Source organism: Papilio machaon, chromosome 21, assembly GCF_912999745.1.
Source record: "Papilio machaon chromosome 21, ilPapMach1.1, whole genome shotgun sequence".
In the NCBI taxonomy this organism is placed as follows: Eukaryota; Metazoa; Arthropoda; class Insecta; order Lepidoptera; family Papilionidae; genus Papilio; species Papilio machaon.
Window position 1 is genome coordinate 1,335,520 of NC_060006.1, and position 17,111 is coordinate 1,352,630.

The window sequence follows — 17,111 nt, forward strand, 5'->3', positions numbered from 1 at the left end:
ACGTAGTGTGGAATTAAGCATAGACGTTTATTAATAACTAGCTTTTAACCGCGACTTCGTCCGCGCGGAATATAAAAGAAAAAAGAAAACTGGGTAAAAATTATCCTATGTCCGTTTCCTGGTTCTAAGCTACCTGACGACCAATTTTCAGTCAAATCGATTCAGCCGTTCTTGAGTTATAAATGGTGTAACTAACACAACTTTCTTTTATATATATAGATTCCAAATTCAAAACTATTATTTCTATAATAAACTTAAATCTGTGTCCGATATAATCTATCGTCAAATACTTTCAATTTACAACTGTATATGTTTTAAATATCCAACTGAAAATACAAGTTACACTGACTATAGAATACTCAACTCAAATATATCAGCCACATGTACGGTTAACAAATACCTTGCCAAGACTTACTTACTTGACATTGGTGGCTCACGTGAAATCTTAAAACATTTGTCTATGTCACCTCGACACACTCATATTGAATTTTATGATATGTCTCTCACTGTGATAAATTATGCTAACTTATTGTATCAAGGAAAACATGACGTAAGTTTCCACATCCGAAACATCGAACGAAATTAAAGAGAAATAAAATGTACAGGTAAAGAATTATATTTGATTCCCACTCGCGATTGTATATACACTATATAAAATGGTCTGTAATTTATTAAACATATATAACATTGATAATCTTACCTAAAAAGATAAAGAATAAGCTGTACCTTTTTATAGCAAAAACACTTAAATTCCCCAAAATAGCGAAGTGACAGTTTTAATCGAAAGAGAAGGGACGTACAGATAGAAGATATTTCTTCTTCTTCGTCCCCTCCTCTACCAAAAACAACCATCGTGTCAAAAGAAGACTAATATAAGGCCTCCAACACTCGTCATTCGACTCCTTGAAGCGTCCACCGAAGCAACCTAAGAGCTCTGTGACCTCCCAATCCGGTGATAATAACGAAGTAACAGCCCGAGCCGAGGCTCCTGAGGGAGCCCTCGAGCCCAGTTACTCTTAAACGAGGTTACGACTAAGCGCCATCTGCGCCCGGCCACCTCAAGTCCGGTGAAACTGTAAATGCCTCTTCAAGGCAAACAGTGACTACACAGTCATAAAAAAAGTCAGTCGACGACACTGTCCTCTGTGTGGTCGTATTATTTCACTGGTCTAGTCGGCCCATTATTGCTTGCTCTACCACTATTACACTGTTAACGTAAAACAATCATATCCAAAGATAATTCTTATCTCAGAGTTTTTGATACCAAAATTTCAGTATGAAACATATTGTCATCCCTGTCATTATCTTTGTCAAAACAAAGACAACAGTATGTTTTAAACGAGAATTTTGGTTTCAGAAATTCACGGTTAGTCGTATTCGTCTTTAAACGTTCAATAACCTACTTAGAAGGAGAGAAAGAAAACACTCCATACTCCTAACATATCGGGAATATAAATTAAATAAATTCTAAATTCCGAATTCGAGATTGCTCTTTCGTTATTACATCGCTGAGCGGCTTTTCATTTTCCTTGCTTTCTTTCACACGTGAATCGCACGGAATTTTTCAATTGTGACTTTATTAATTTTCTCAACATTAAATTCCTTTCAAAGCTTTTGTGCTATGCTTTGTATATTTCGTATAAAGCGAATTATAAGAGGACAAAGGAACTTTAGTATATATAGGTTGTATACCGAATCGAAGCGTACCGAAGTTTAGTACGGGAATGTATAGATTTGGTTGGTTTCAGCTAATATAATATGGAGCAAACTTTGCGTTCCGTTTTAAAGTACATATCAAGGTACAATTCGTTTCGGACACTGCTAAAAACTATTAGTTTTGTTAATTAAATGTTAACTACATCTTACTAATATTACAAATGCGAATGATGGATGGATGTTTGTTTGAAGGTATCTCCAGAACGGCACAACCGATCTCTATAAAATTTGGCATTTTTTTATATCATAAGGTGGCAAACGTTCACCTGAGTCCGCTTAAATATAGAAACGGTCGTGTCGTGGTCGTGCCCATAGACATCAGCAATTTCAGATGCGTTGCCTACCTTTAATCGACAGAGGATATATCGTCTTCCGCCAAATCCACTTCCCCTTCCTCTCTTTTCCTTATAAGAAAAGGGAATACTACTTACTAGAACTCATAGGTTACTTATTAAGTTTTTTTTAGTACCGCGAAGATGTAGTCGCGGGTGACATCTAGTGTTCAATAAATTAGTGTTTTACTATTAAACAATTGACAGTCATAAATCGGTCAAACTTTATTAATTTAATATCGAATAGTAATTATACTTCTAATTGTATTGTTTTAAAATAACAATTGATAATAATAGAAATAGATCTAAAGTAATGTAAGTAACTAAAACTATACGTTTTTATTTTACGTTTCATTTTCTAAGTACTCTAGCTGTTATGTATCTCAGCTCGTATTGTGTTGCCTCACTTGCTCCGTCCACATTCATCACTGTTGCAATAAAAGTAACAAGTATTCCTAGTTGTTATGGTTATGTTCGGATGGATAAATTGTCAACAGAAATATTATTCTTTCAGACAAACACAATATTACTTCAAAAATACTGTTAGACACTAGTCAAACACGTAATTGAACACTTTGACCGCAGCTGATTGATATTATTGATATCAACGTGGTTATATGTTTCACCATACAGTTATCACCAAAATGCTTTCAGTATAAATAATTCATTATTTATTAGTAAATATCTTATTTCGCAAGCTTACGCATAATAATATTTTAATAATGGTTTGTTTAAAATTCGCGCAAGGCGCTAGTCACAGGTTGAGGTATGTTTAAGCTAAAATGTTTTTGAAACACTAAGTTTTTTTATGGTAAGCTTAATTTTCCGTTTATCTGTCTTAACTTGGTAAGTCTAACTCTAAAATAACAGTAAAATTATTTTTAATTTAAATTAAGAAAATATTAAAATTAAGAACTTCCTTTGGAGTGAAAAGATTAAACTTACTAGTAATATAAATACGAATGTTTAGATGGATGTTTGTTTTAAGGTATCTCCGGAAAAGCTCAACGGATCTTGATGAAATTTGGCACAGATGTAGAACATAGTCTGGAAGAACACATAGGCTACTTATTAAGTTTTTTTTTTATTCACCGCGGACGTAGTCGCGGGCGAGAGCTAGTAACACATATATGTATAAAACTATGTATAGCTTCTAAATTAATATTCAGTCCAAGATTACTATTTTCCGTTTAACAAATCACTATTTTCCGATGTTATTTCAGTAAAAAAACATATCTCACTGAAAGAAACTTTCATATCAAAGTATCAGGTCGCAAAAGAACAGCCAATCTTACGTTGGCGTTGCGAAGTAATATTAACTTGAGAGTAATATTAACTTTGAGAACTTAAAATTAGTCTTCAAAGTATACCTTAAGGAATAGGAATAATAACTAAAAGCTTTGTCTATTTCCGCGTAAAAATTAAAAGTTCATATGAAAAGTCGTATAAATGTTATTAGTTGATATAAGCTATTAGACGTCTAATTTACAAGCTGAATGAATGAGTGAATTATTATCACATCACCATCATCATCATCATCATCACCTTCATCATCATCTTAGTAATCAATCTATGTCAGCCCATTGCAGGATGTACTCCACAAGTCCTCACTACGCGGTTGTATGAATAAATTATATAATACTAGCTGTTATCCACGACTCCGTCCGCGCGGAATAAAAAATAGAAAACGGTGTAAAAATTATCCTATGTCCGTTTCCTGGTTCTAAGCTACCTGCCCACCAATTTTCAGTCAAATCGATTCAGCCGTTATTGAGTTATAAATAGTGTAACTAACACAACTTTCTTTTATATATATAGATAAATAAGTCTTTGTATTTCCAGAATCTTAATCTAAGTAAGTATAAGAATGCAATGTAAAATGTTAGTTTTCATGCCTTTTCAAGACTTTACTGGTATAAAGAACTTGTTTAGGAAGATTAAAAACTCTTGCTTTGCGTCAAAAGTGCACAGACGTGACAAAACAGAGGCATCAGTGCGCTTTGCACAGAGTACTTCTGCTAACAGCTGTTGTAATAATTTCTACGGTATGTCATAGCTTTGTTTTCGTTTTACTTTGTTTTGATTTACAAAAGATTTAGCATTCTCATATCATTTTTGGTAGAAATATTTTGGTAACGTAGCTTAAAAAAATTAAGGAATATTTTTAATAATTTGATAAAATGGTAGTCTTTTTGTTAAAGATTAAATAATTTTTTTAAATTAATTTTAGTCGTAATAATTGAAAAGAAATTAAACAATACATAATCTTACCAAAACAGTTGCGGTCTACATCAGTTTAGTCTTGGCTTATCATTCTAACTGCTACAGTGGTAGAACAGTGGTAGATCCCGCAACAACAATGTGTGGTGCAATACCACGACCACACAGAAGATAGGCGTGAAGTGGAAGCAATTCCGCGTTTCGTCTGATGAGTGTGGTACCGGAGGCCTAATTTTAGTCCTCTTTTCCTTCCCATCCTTTTCTTAATAGGAAAGGATGGGAAGGGAAAGTGGATTTGGCGGAGGAGGGAAAGCATAGGAAGGAGAAATATTCTCTTTTTGTGCCTTCCCTCCTTCGTCAGTTAAAGGTAGGCAACGCATCTGCATTTGCGGATGTCTATGGGCAACGTTCGCCTCGCTATTGCGGCGAATCCAGGTGGCCGTTTCAAAAAAACACTAATTGTCCTGTCAAACTGTTGTAAAACATGTTATCTGTCATTCTCTCAAAAAAAGAAACGACAACAATTTTTGCACAGGTTATTTTCCAGTGGCACAAAAGCAATATTAACAATTTGTTTGAATGTGTCACTATTCAAATATCTTGTGCAATTATTGCTTTAGGAATTGGAACTGTTCGCTTTATAAACTCTGGTTTCAAAGCCTGAAAATACTTTAATGTGAACGAATGCGTTATTTGAATATTTGAAGCACCAATAAACTAGTTATGCAAAGCATTAGATTATGGTTGAAAAAAAAATTTTTTTTAATAAATGGAATATTTTTAAAATATTGTTTAAAATTAAAATCAAATCTTATTTGTGTATAAAATCTTGAGGCCTAGCCAGAAAAATTGCGAGAAAAATTTGTATGACATTTGTCGTTGTACTTTTGCAAGATAGGAGCTCCCTGTACATAAGTAATAAATACAATGTTTATCTATGACATTACGAAAACACATATCGAAATTATTCGTGATACATCCTTAGATTTTTTTTATTTTATTACAAATAAGTATAAATATTTTGAAATATTGTAAACAAAGTCATCATCTTTTTCAGAGAAATGAAAAAGTCAAGACTACTGTCTTGACTTTTTATTGGTGTAAGAGAAATTTAAAACAATGTGAAATGCCAAACAAAAGTGTCTGGCAGACACATTCTTACAGACGTTTGTACAATACTTTTGTTGTCGACTGTACAAACGCCGTCGCTCGCCTCTCTCAGATTACATACACCTTTTAGTGTCTCCAGTCTCTTTGTATTATATTTTCAAAATAGTGGCACCAGAGGTATCTCCATTTTTAAGATAAGATTATAATAGCTGGGTGAAACAATAATTTTATGAAAGTCTCTTCTGCAGTGCTACTTCCCTTTGGCAGTACAATACGAGCTGCGCAGATCCTTAGCACATAATCCTTCTATCTATACCTGGAACGGCCGACGTCCAAACTGTATCGCTGTTAATATTTTATAGTACTTAAAATTGTCCTGAATAAAACTACTTTATAACCAACGCTCGTATTTCCCTTCGTCAGTTTCAGCTTTGCTCGATATTTGATTTTAAAAATGCAACAATAGTATACATCGTAGTTGGCTGGCGACTGTGGAAGCACTCCGATGACATTTGTACGAAGCGATAAAGCATGATGCATTGTGCACCATTTTGTGATGAAATGAATTTTTAGCGAGATGATTTATTCGCTTGGATTTTTAATTATAGCATCAGAAAGAGAATAATATATATGTATTGTGTATGCTTAATATTCTTCATAATATCTTAAGTAATTTAGCGTAAAATAATTTATTATTAAAAATTATAAATAATCTTACTAACATTATAAATGCGAATGTTTAGATGGATGGCTGGATGGATGTTTGTATGAAGATATCTCCGGAACTGCTCAACGGATCTTGATAAAATTTGGCAAAGTTGTAGAACATATTCTGGAAGAACACATAGGCTACTTATAAAGTTTTTTTATTACCGCGCGGACAGAGTCGCGGGCGACATCTAGTTTAATTATGATGCATAAAAAAGGTACAAAAATTACAGTGATTTTTTAAAGATGAAATACATATATTAGTGATTCTAATTTACTTACATCGTATTTATTAGGACAAATTAAAAAAAAAACGTAAGTCATGGTGAATTACGCTGAGTTTTGATGAGTTAATTAAATTAATAACAGAGAACAGAAGGGTGATTGGTACAGTTAACATGCTCATGATAAGTTAAAGAGATATTTTTTGAACTTCTAATAAGATTTCTATAGTATATTTTCAACAAATAAACCATTAATACTTTCCATCATTTATACAAATCAAATGTCCGTTGTCTTGTAATCACTTAATAAAAGTACTTGTAAATAAATGTGACGTATTTTTACACGATATTTGTGAAATGTTTTACGAGTCACGTCATAAATAACGTAAAGCGTCAAACTTTATGTTCCAGCACTTAATTTGAGACATAAAATATAAGAATAACAATTTTATGTTGTAAGCGTTTTATACCTTCTTATTTCAAATGCAAATAAGTAAATACATTTATGCGCAAGGTCTAAGTTAATTTGTTTTTACTTTGAAAACGACCATAATAGAGTTACGATTCTAAAATCCATATATGTTTATAACGTTTTCACTGCAAGTGAATTACAATTTTTTTATATATATTAAGAAGAAAATATTAACGGTATATAAAATCCACAGCTACGACTTTAACTTTAGTAAAAACATAGTTTATAAAACATAATTCTACTACAGATAGTTAATGTATTCAATCGTACTAATATTATAAACTAGCTCTCGCCCGCAACTCCGTCCGCGCGGATAAAAAAAACTTAATTAGTAGCTTATGAGTTACCAAATTCATCGAGATTAATGCAGCCGTTCCGGAGCTACCTTGTAACAAACTTCCATCTATCCATCCATCCATCCATCCATCCATCCATCTAAACATTTGCATCTATAATATTAGTAAGATGAACGTTTCGATGTTTATTAGAAGGTTTTTCCAGAGCGGCTAAACGGATCTTGCTGAAATTAGGCGTAGATGTAGAACACAATCTGGAAGAAAACATACGCTACTAGTTAAATTTGTTTTTTTTTTAATTCTGCGGACGAATTAGATGAAGTCACGGGCGACAACTAGTAGTAAATATAATGTCCCAATGAAACATGTAACTGTTCCGTGAGCGGTATTGAGGTCTCGGCGACAGTTCACGACCTGCTCTCCGCTAAGTTATTCATAGCGCTTTTCACATCAACTACGACCGACATTCTGAGAGATTTAGAGCTGTAGGTTACAACTACAAAGCTTTAAAGTGTTGCATTCATTTACTAATACCCTGTGATATATCATCCACGTTTAGTTTAATGAAATTTTTTCTTCATATAACATTTTTTAATACTGGTTTTAAAACGTACTTTTTTTTCTCAAATCCAATTGTTACTATTTATAATTATAAGCTTCAAATATTAATCACTTAAATTTAAACATTACATAAAAGACTAGCAACTGATCTGGACTTCGCGAAGTCAACTATAAGTATTCACGTACTTGACGCGGTTGAACAAAATACACTTTGTCAAAATCATTTGGTTTGGCAGTTTTGCAGTATTACTCATTCATACTCTGTTTCTGAACATCGTTGTCGATTTTATTTAAAAACAATGTAAAAATACAAACAATTCATATTAATAAACAAGAATAAATAACTGAAATGAAGCAATAAAGATTGAATGCGAATATTTTCCTGTAGTTTGTAATAAATAGTACGAAGCAGACGGTCAAAGGATTTCAAAAATTTAATAAGCTACCATCGGATGCGACCATCGATGTAAAGAAATGCTTTATTGCACTTTGTGCTGTTTAAATTTAGTTGTAAGACATTCTTTGAGTTAAAAGTTATTTGAAACAACGTCAGTAATCATGCATTGTGAAATATTGAAAAAAGGACCTGTAAAATAAATTACTATTTTAAAATTAGAACCTCAAACAAAACATAGAAGTGAGTTTTTGTTCAATACACCTTCTTAAAGTTGTTTAATTCAGGAGCAAAATGTTTGTTTTGGATTGTAAACATATTTATGTATGTGACCAAACGAAAAATTTGCTTAACCTTTGTTTTACTTTGTTGATAATAAACCAATGACTTAATTAAATATTAATAAGATTTCAATCTTAAAAAAAAAATAGCAATTAAACATCTACACGTGCTGAGCAATAATTCGTAGCACTTAGCTACAAATGCTACGAGAGAAAAGTGCTACGATACTCGCAATTTATCTACTTTCTTCAACTTAAAAACAATACTTGTTTAAAACTTATTTAAAAGATCCTTAATGTATTTGTTAGTATATTTTGTTTGCTTCTTAATTTTTAAAATTAATTTTATGTTTATGTGCATATAACATATTTATGTTTCAGAAATCTCTTTACACTTTGGTTAACATAAGGATTTTATACAAATCCAAAAGATCCGTTTTACTGAATTAAGCGTTTTATGAAAATCCGAATCTCGGTCCCTTATTTAAATCAATGATAGTATTCAGAAGCGTCCCTTTTACTCATATTTTATAGGAAGGATGCATATTGTATTTTATCTGTTCCCTTCTCCCTTTTATACGTTTGAGGCGTATGTTTTTATAACTCGATCGCTTTAGTGATATCTTAATATTACAAATGTGAAAAGCTTGTTACGTCCTCATTAAAGGACACAAATAACCCGTTTTGAGAGTACCGAAAATATTGAAGTAATAGAAGGTAACGGTAACTTATACTACAATAGATTAGACTCAAAACTAAATAAAAAAATTAACTTTTAAAAGAAAGACTCAAGACAAAGAAAGTAGATAATATAACATAGTGTAAATTGGTAGTTGCTTATCGTTGGTTTCTAAGACCAACTCATTATCTTTGACAAAGCAAAATTATTTTGATTTTGGTCTCACAAACATTAGTCAAGTTTAGTAAGTAGTTCCACATACGTCAAGTTCCATCACCATTTCCGATTCTTAAGTATGTAGCTCGCCTGATTCTCTCCCATTTTGCTCGATACTGCACTGCAATACATCCTCTGCGGTACAACATTTAATGGTTTTACAGCACGCGAGATAAAACATATATAGAATTATTTAACATTCATTATTATTTTATTCATTCCTGTTAGATTTCTATTTCTTTCTTAGAACTAACAAATCTGCTTATGTTTTGTTGATGTGGAAGGAAAACTGAATACACATGTTTTTAAAGTTACATTTTATAAGTGTAAATTGTGTGTTTGTAGTCTCATGTATTTTCCATTTTAGCTATGAGCCAAAATTAAAATTTATATTGTCAAAAATTATCACAAATCTATATATATAAAAGAAAGTCGTGTTAGTTACACTATTTATAACTCAAGAACGGCTGAATTGATTTCACTGAAAATTGGTGGGCAGGTAGCTTAGAACCAGGAATAGGACATAGGATAATTTTTATCTCGTTTTCTATTTTTTATTCCGCGCGGACGGAGTCGCGGGTAAAAGCTAGTTATATATATTTATAGTAGTAAAATAATTAATTGTTTCAAAATACTTTAGGTATTTAAAGAGATTTTGTGTTAATAAGCCTTTGAAATTAGTTTTCAAAGCGGGTTTGAAAATCGGACTGAAAAGGGTTAAGTAAATAATTTCGGTTACCAAAACACATCGATTCGACGCCAAACTTTGAGACATATTTTCCAGCAATTAATTAACATATTAAAAACTATGGAATAACTACGAAACTTATATATATATATATATATATATATATATACACTTAGTATATAACTAGCTATATAAAGAAACTGTTCATTGCTCTAGGTAATTAGATGTCTATTAAGAAGTTGTCATTTGTTTTTAGTAGTAATAGAAGAATGAGTAGCTGATGCTAAGTAAATAATGTATCCTTGTACGGATGAAAGATGGACCAATGATCTGGTCAAGATTTCTGATCCTGGATACGGGTAGCACAGGACCGAGCGTCATGGCGATCTTTGAGGGAAGCCTTTGCTCAGCAGTAGGCGTCACGTATCTGAAAAGAAGAAGCATTGTACTGTTAAAAATGTGAATAATTCAAATACGACTGGTAGTTCCTGAAAATATGTTTAAAATATTCTTTGTCAGTTACGAAAAAAGAAAGAAAGTTCTTGTTTTTTTTTTAAAGGAAAAATTACCTTTAACTTTTATGTTATCTTTTTAAAAAAGACATTACATCTAAATATGCTGAATGAAATGAAAGGTCTAAAATCATTCTGACTTTTTTTGAATTATCATCAACATTGGACCCAAATAAAGTGAGGCTGTCAGAACATTTGCTTTTGAAAGCGCGTTTTTATGCTCTGTCGTAAAACACCCAAGTACATTATCTACTTTAAGTGTCCGTTCTATTGTCCTACGTTTATATGCTATGAAACTTTGATGAAACTAACATAATATAGATATTTACCCTTGTTCTTTAAATATATCAGAACTAAAAAAAATCTAGTAATAAATATAGCCTATGGTTACTCAATAATAATGTTACTTTAAAATGCCAAAATAATTTTTAATGGGTCCACTAGTTTTTAAGTTTATACGTTAGAAATAAAAATACGAAAATAATATAATAAAAATAAATTATTTTATAATATCAAGTAAAGATTAACTGAAAAAAACCTCCTGAAAATCCCTAATTAGTATCCCTTATTATAAATAACTCCCTTAGTATAGATTTGTCATACTAAATCTATAACACTTAACGAGTGTGAGTACGTTTAGTTTACAATATTAATTTAGTTGAAAAATAATTAAACTAGATGGCGCTGTTTCTAATATTATTTTAACTAAGGACTTTTTTCGGTGTGAAAATAAAAACATGAAAACCCGGATAATACGGACATATTATTAAGGCTTACAAAAAGCTTCTTTGACATTCAACTTATTCAATTTACAAGCAAACATGTTGTAATGTTAAATTGTAACAAAGAAACAACAGTAAATGATATTAAAAATTATAGCCCTCAATTAATATAACAAACCAATGTTTGCGATTCGATTCACTTCAACGGACAAACGTTGATATTTGCTTACAGCAGCGCTCAGTTGCACTTTATGCAAAGCTGCAACCGCTTTAACAATTCATCGTACGTTTGTCTATCGAGCTAACATCACTTTAAAGCATAAATTCTACTTTAAATTATCAGTATGCGCTACTTTTAAATACATCAATTCAACTGTTATATGTGTATTCCAGAAGAATGTATGAAATGTCAAAAATCCATACTTTCTATTGTTTCCTCTAACTTTATTGCAAATCGTGGTTTGTTTTGGTACAATTGGAACAATTGTTTTTTGTTAAATTGAGTTTTCTGCATAGCGTTGCTACGAAGAGTCGCAGACGACGCAATGTACGCTCCTTAGAAACGCGTCTTTAGAATTACACGAAAGCGTTTCTAATGAAACAAAAGTTTAAATATTCCAAGAGCATTTCTACTGTGGGGCTTGGTGCCTACCGTATGTTAGGGGTGACTAGTCCATAGTCAACCACGCTGACCCAGTGCGTTTGACTTCACACATATCTTTGAATTTCTTCTCATATATGTGAAGGTTTCATCACGATGTTTTCAATTAATTATTTAATGTAATTCATATAAAAAACTACTATCGCCGTCTAATTACAAAATTAAATTAATTTGAAATTTAATTTTAAAAAATTAAGTTAAATAAACTGATATATTTAAATTTAATTAAAACAGAAATTCTACGATAACATTTGAACTAAATACAATTTGCTATATCATATTAATCTAAATTAAATTATCTTTGAAGCACAAATCAAATAGTATATGATCATAATGTTAATTTACAATATAACGTATTACGGAACTACTTGATCTGTCACCGCCTGATTGTGAACTCTGTTATTTTATAATCGGACTAGGCATTTTAACTACTACTGTCAAATTATGAACTGGAATTGTTGAAATGTAATTAACTAGCTGTCACACGCGACCCAGTACGCACGGAATTAAAAAAAAAACAATTAGTAGTCTATGTGTTCTTCCAGACTACGTTCTACATTCATGCCAAATTTCATCAAGATCCGTTGAACCGTTCCGGAGATACCTTCAAACAAACATCCATCCATCCATCCATCATTCCATCATCATTAGTAAGATTGAGTTAAAGAGACTAACTGCATTCCCTAGTGACCACTTCATCATTAAGTGGTCACTAAGTGGTAATATATCTAAATATACACTAAGAGGTATCCTTTGTAACCACTAAGGGTGGCAGAAAACAATCTATATACATGTATTCCTTACACATAGAATCAAAAGACATGTTTGAATCGAATGACTTAATAATAAGTCAGATCAAATTTCATATGGAAATATGTTCAATCGAAATCTTTAGGGTCAGCCTATTTACAAGGCGGGTCAACGAAACTTTATTCATATAAAAAACTGATAAATTCGCCTTTTGTATGTATAGAATTTCATTTACAATAATATACTCACTTTTGTGTTATGTTAATTACATCACATCGGTTTTCTGCTTGAATCTTAATATTAAAGCTTTATTTCAAAGAAAACATGCTATACTCTTGATACATGAACATGTATATGTTCAAGTTAATAAAATTATGTTAAGATAAAATAAGTCATAATCAATAACAAGTAAAGCCTTTATAAAAAACTATACATATTTAGATTATAAGTAATTAGCTGTCGCCCGCGACTCCGTCCGTGTGGAATTAAAAAAAAAACATAATAAGTAGCCTATGTGATCTTCCAGACTATGTTCTAAATCTGTGATAAATTTCATTTCATTTCTACTAAGATAACGTTAGTATGGAGATGTTATTTTACACCAACATTGTTTTAATCCTTCAGTTGGGCGATTAATTGCAAAGTTACGAACAAAGATGGCGGTAACAGCTTGTTCTGTGAAGCCTTAAGCCATTTCCACACCACCCCCTAACCTATACCCCCCTACCTCTGAATAGAGGAACTGGTTAAATCAACATTGTATCAAGTAAACTAATTCTGTGAAACATTTGTAAAACTAGGAAATTGCAGTTTTATTGTACGCCTGGCTACTACAAGCTACAAGCTATTTTATGTTAGTCTTAAGTAATTGCTGTTACTTTAATTATGTCAGGTTTTTCAAACTTATTATAATACAAAATGGTACAAATGTATAATGTATAGATTTTAATTTAATACATTTGTAAAGCAGCCTCAAAAAGTCTCCTTCTCAGTGGAGTTGGTGGAGTAGGTACTAAATGAAACACTGAGTTATAGTACAGCGAAGACAAATTTAATTAAATCATGAAGTGAGGTCAATTCACCTCCGCGAGTCTTTACACCGCGATCTATAAAGACGATGCACGCCATCTGTCGTTCGACTAACAACTAACATTATATGATAACATTGGACAACATTTTTATATCGAATTCTGAACCACGCCAATAGCTGTCAAATCGAAAAACAAAGATGGCGTCAGTGTAATAGATATTTTAAAAATTACACTTAATTGTTTTTTTATCTGAATCGCTGAGTTCAATTAGTATTATTTTAATAAGTAAATATTTATGCAAAAAACATTTTTCATTGAAAAACTTAGTGTAATTATGTACGATAATGCAAGTAATATATCGAAAAGTAACTAAAGAATCAGACTATGCAATTCATAATAGTGTGTTCCAACTATTGTTGTATTTCAACAGATTTTTTTTAATTTTGGTCTGTCCGTCCGCAATTTCGCGTTTACTCCGGGTAATCTCTAAAACGTCTGGGCCTATTTTGTCGGGACATTGACGGAAAGATAGCTAATGCATGCGGGCATATTAAAGGCTACTTTTCCTCTACGCTAACGAAGTCGCGGGCGATCGCTAGTCTATATATATAAAAGAAAGTCGTGTTAGTTACACTATTTATAACTCAAGAACGGCTGAATCGATTTGACTGAAAATTGGTGGGCAGGTAGCTTAGAACCAGGAAACGGACATAGGATAATTTTTACCCCGTTTTCTATTTTTTATTCCGCGCGGACGGAGTCGCGGGTAAAAGCTAGTTTATAATAAAAGTGTTTGCAATCCATGTGCAGTTAAACAGTGAGTAGCCCGCTTTACGTTCATGTATTGCACCTTGGAGCTCATAAACTTGGTGACCACATAACAGACACTAGAGGGCGCACTTTTATCGTATAATCTTTCAAACTTACGATCGGCTCACAGACTTTGATTAAATCCAAGATCACATTAGCGGATATATACGCGTTTTATGACTCATTTATATGTTGTATTCTATTTACAAATAATTATTTATTTTTAATTCACTGTTATGACAGTTGATTTACAGTATAATGTAGTCTATGTTTTGTCATGACAATTAGAACATAATTGTCACGGCAATAGGACACTAAGTTTATGTTGTACTAGCTTTTACCCGCGACTCCGTCCGCGCGGAACAAAAAAAAATGCACACAGGATAAAAAAGTTCCTATGTCCGTCTCCTAGTTCTAAGCTACCTCCCCATTAATTTTCAGCTCATTCAGTTTGACCGACCGACCGACCTTGACCGAGCTTTGTTTTAAAAAGCAGATAGATGACGCTACTTCATCTATTACAGCCCTTAAGTCGGGATTTTCGTTTTTTTTTTAAATTAAAGTTGGGTTATTTGATTTTGCATAAATGCAAAGGGCAATGAGAAACTTACTAGCTTGTTGTGAGTCATACGCTCTGACGCATGGCCTAGTATATAATGTGGCAAAAAGTGAATACTTGGTCTTTGGGGCAGGTGGTGGTAAATATCCAGAGGTCGTACCTGTAATTAAACTGAATGGTACTGAACTAAAACGCGTCTATCAATTTAAATATCTAGGTCATTATGTGACTGCCGACCTTAAGGATCAAGTGGATATAGAGAGGGAGCGTAGGGCGCTGGCAGTCCGATGTAATATGGTGGCGCGAAGGTTTGCTCGTTGTAGCAAGCAAGTAAAAGTAACGCTTTTCAAAGCTTACTGTCAAGTGTTCTATACGTGCAGCCTTTGGACCAACTATACGCAGCGGGCTGTCAGTGCTTTGCGCGTCCAATACAATAATGGATTCAGGATGCTGATGGGGCTGCCTCGTTTCTGCAGTGCATCTGGTATGCTTGCTCAGGCAGGAGTTGATGGATGCCATGCCATCATAAGAAAAAAGTCTGCTTCGCTGCTCTGCAGACTGAGAGCTAGCTCCAACTCCATCCTGGGCACCATAGCATGGAGATTTGACTCTCCGCTGTTACTAGGAATTGTTCGTAGATGCATTTCGAACAATAACCTAGTAACAAAATAATTTAAATATGAACTGTTTTATTTTACTAACATAGTCGTAGGATCTGTTGTTCTATTTTTATTTTCTACTAACACTTTATGGATGTAACTTGTCCGAAATAAAAGTTATTTTATTTTATTTATTTATTTATAAAACTCTCCAATTTTATTAAATGTGTCGATGACATTTTTAAGATATATATTTAAATATAAAAGTCTAATATTATAAATATATGTTACTAGCTGTCGCCCGCGACTCCGTCCGCGCGAAGTTAAAAAAAAAATGAAAAATAGATGTTGGCCGATTCTCAGACCTACTGAATATGCTCACAAAATTTCATGAGAATCGGTCTAGCCGTTTCGGAGGAGTACGGGAACGAAAACTGTGACACGAGAATTTTATATATTAGATGTGTTTTACTAATTAGCCATTTCTTTTTAAATACGCTGCCAATTAATTCATTGTGTGAAAGATTACGAGTAATAATGACTCGAAGTTAATTTTGGCTTACATTAATTTGTACTGAAGTTCACTTTGTGTTGTTAATTAAGCCGGGGAAGGGACAAAATATCCATCAGTTACTGTGGGTTTAATCGTCAAAGGACTTGTATAAAATCGTATTGCCATTCTTTTCATTCTATTTGAAAAAAAAAAAACAAAGACAAATATATGTTCCAATTCGAGACATCAGTTAACTATTGTTATAACTTTTTTTTAGTAATGCTAGTACTTCGTTCACCTTATTGCATTTGATTTTGAAAACTGTTACTAATTCGCGGAAGAGAAAAGAGAAATTATAACAAAATTACCTAAACAACTTTACATTTCTAAAGCTGTACACACATAGACTTATTAAAAACAGACATGTTCAAACAGGTATCACCAATTTAAATCCTGGAACATACCAAAATTCATTTAAAAACAGTAAATGAAGTTTCCAGCCAGTTAAATGTGTTAATATAATTTCTCATTTCCATTGTATTCGATTAATCCTGTAATTCTTATATTTTAAATTGTTTTATTATTTTTCATTTGTTAGACGCGACGAGGTGGCCGAGAGGTTAAGGCGTTGGACTGCTAATCCAATGTGCTCTGCACGCATGGGTTCGAATCCCATCCTCGTCGATAATTTTTACAAACTTAATAACTTAGCAGTATACAGAACATGAGTAATTATAGTGGAAAATTTGTTCGTGATTAGTTCAGAAAATATGTAAAACCTACTTGGTGACATAAAATGACACACAAGACAAGACAGCTTCAGTACGAAAATAAACTTATGACAATTTTAACATTAACAAGGGGGTTGCTAATGTGGTATTATATAAACCGATATGGTTATCGAACCCGGTGGTTATAAGTCAAACTAAATTATAATAAAACACTAGCGCCCCCATTTCAATGTCAAAAAAATCTTAAAAGATCATTTTTACTGTAGCATTCGTACTGTAACCGTCATGCTATGTCAATGTAGGTTTGCATATTTTTAGATAGAACTTACTGCGATAGCAGCGCCTC

At 32.5% G+C, this 17,111-nt stretch overlaps 1 non-coding gene across 1 annotated transcript; it reads left to right on the forward strand.

Annotated features, from left to right (window-relative positions):
- The first annotated feature begins 16,636 nt into the window (after positions 1-16,636).
- Positions 16,637-16,718, forward strand: Trnas-gcu. The gene has a single exon. It is a non-coding gene; the product is annotated as a tRNA-Ser (tRNA).
- Positions 16,719-17,111: the final 393 nt, after the last annotated feature.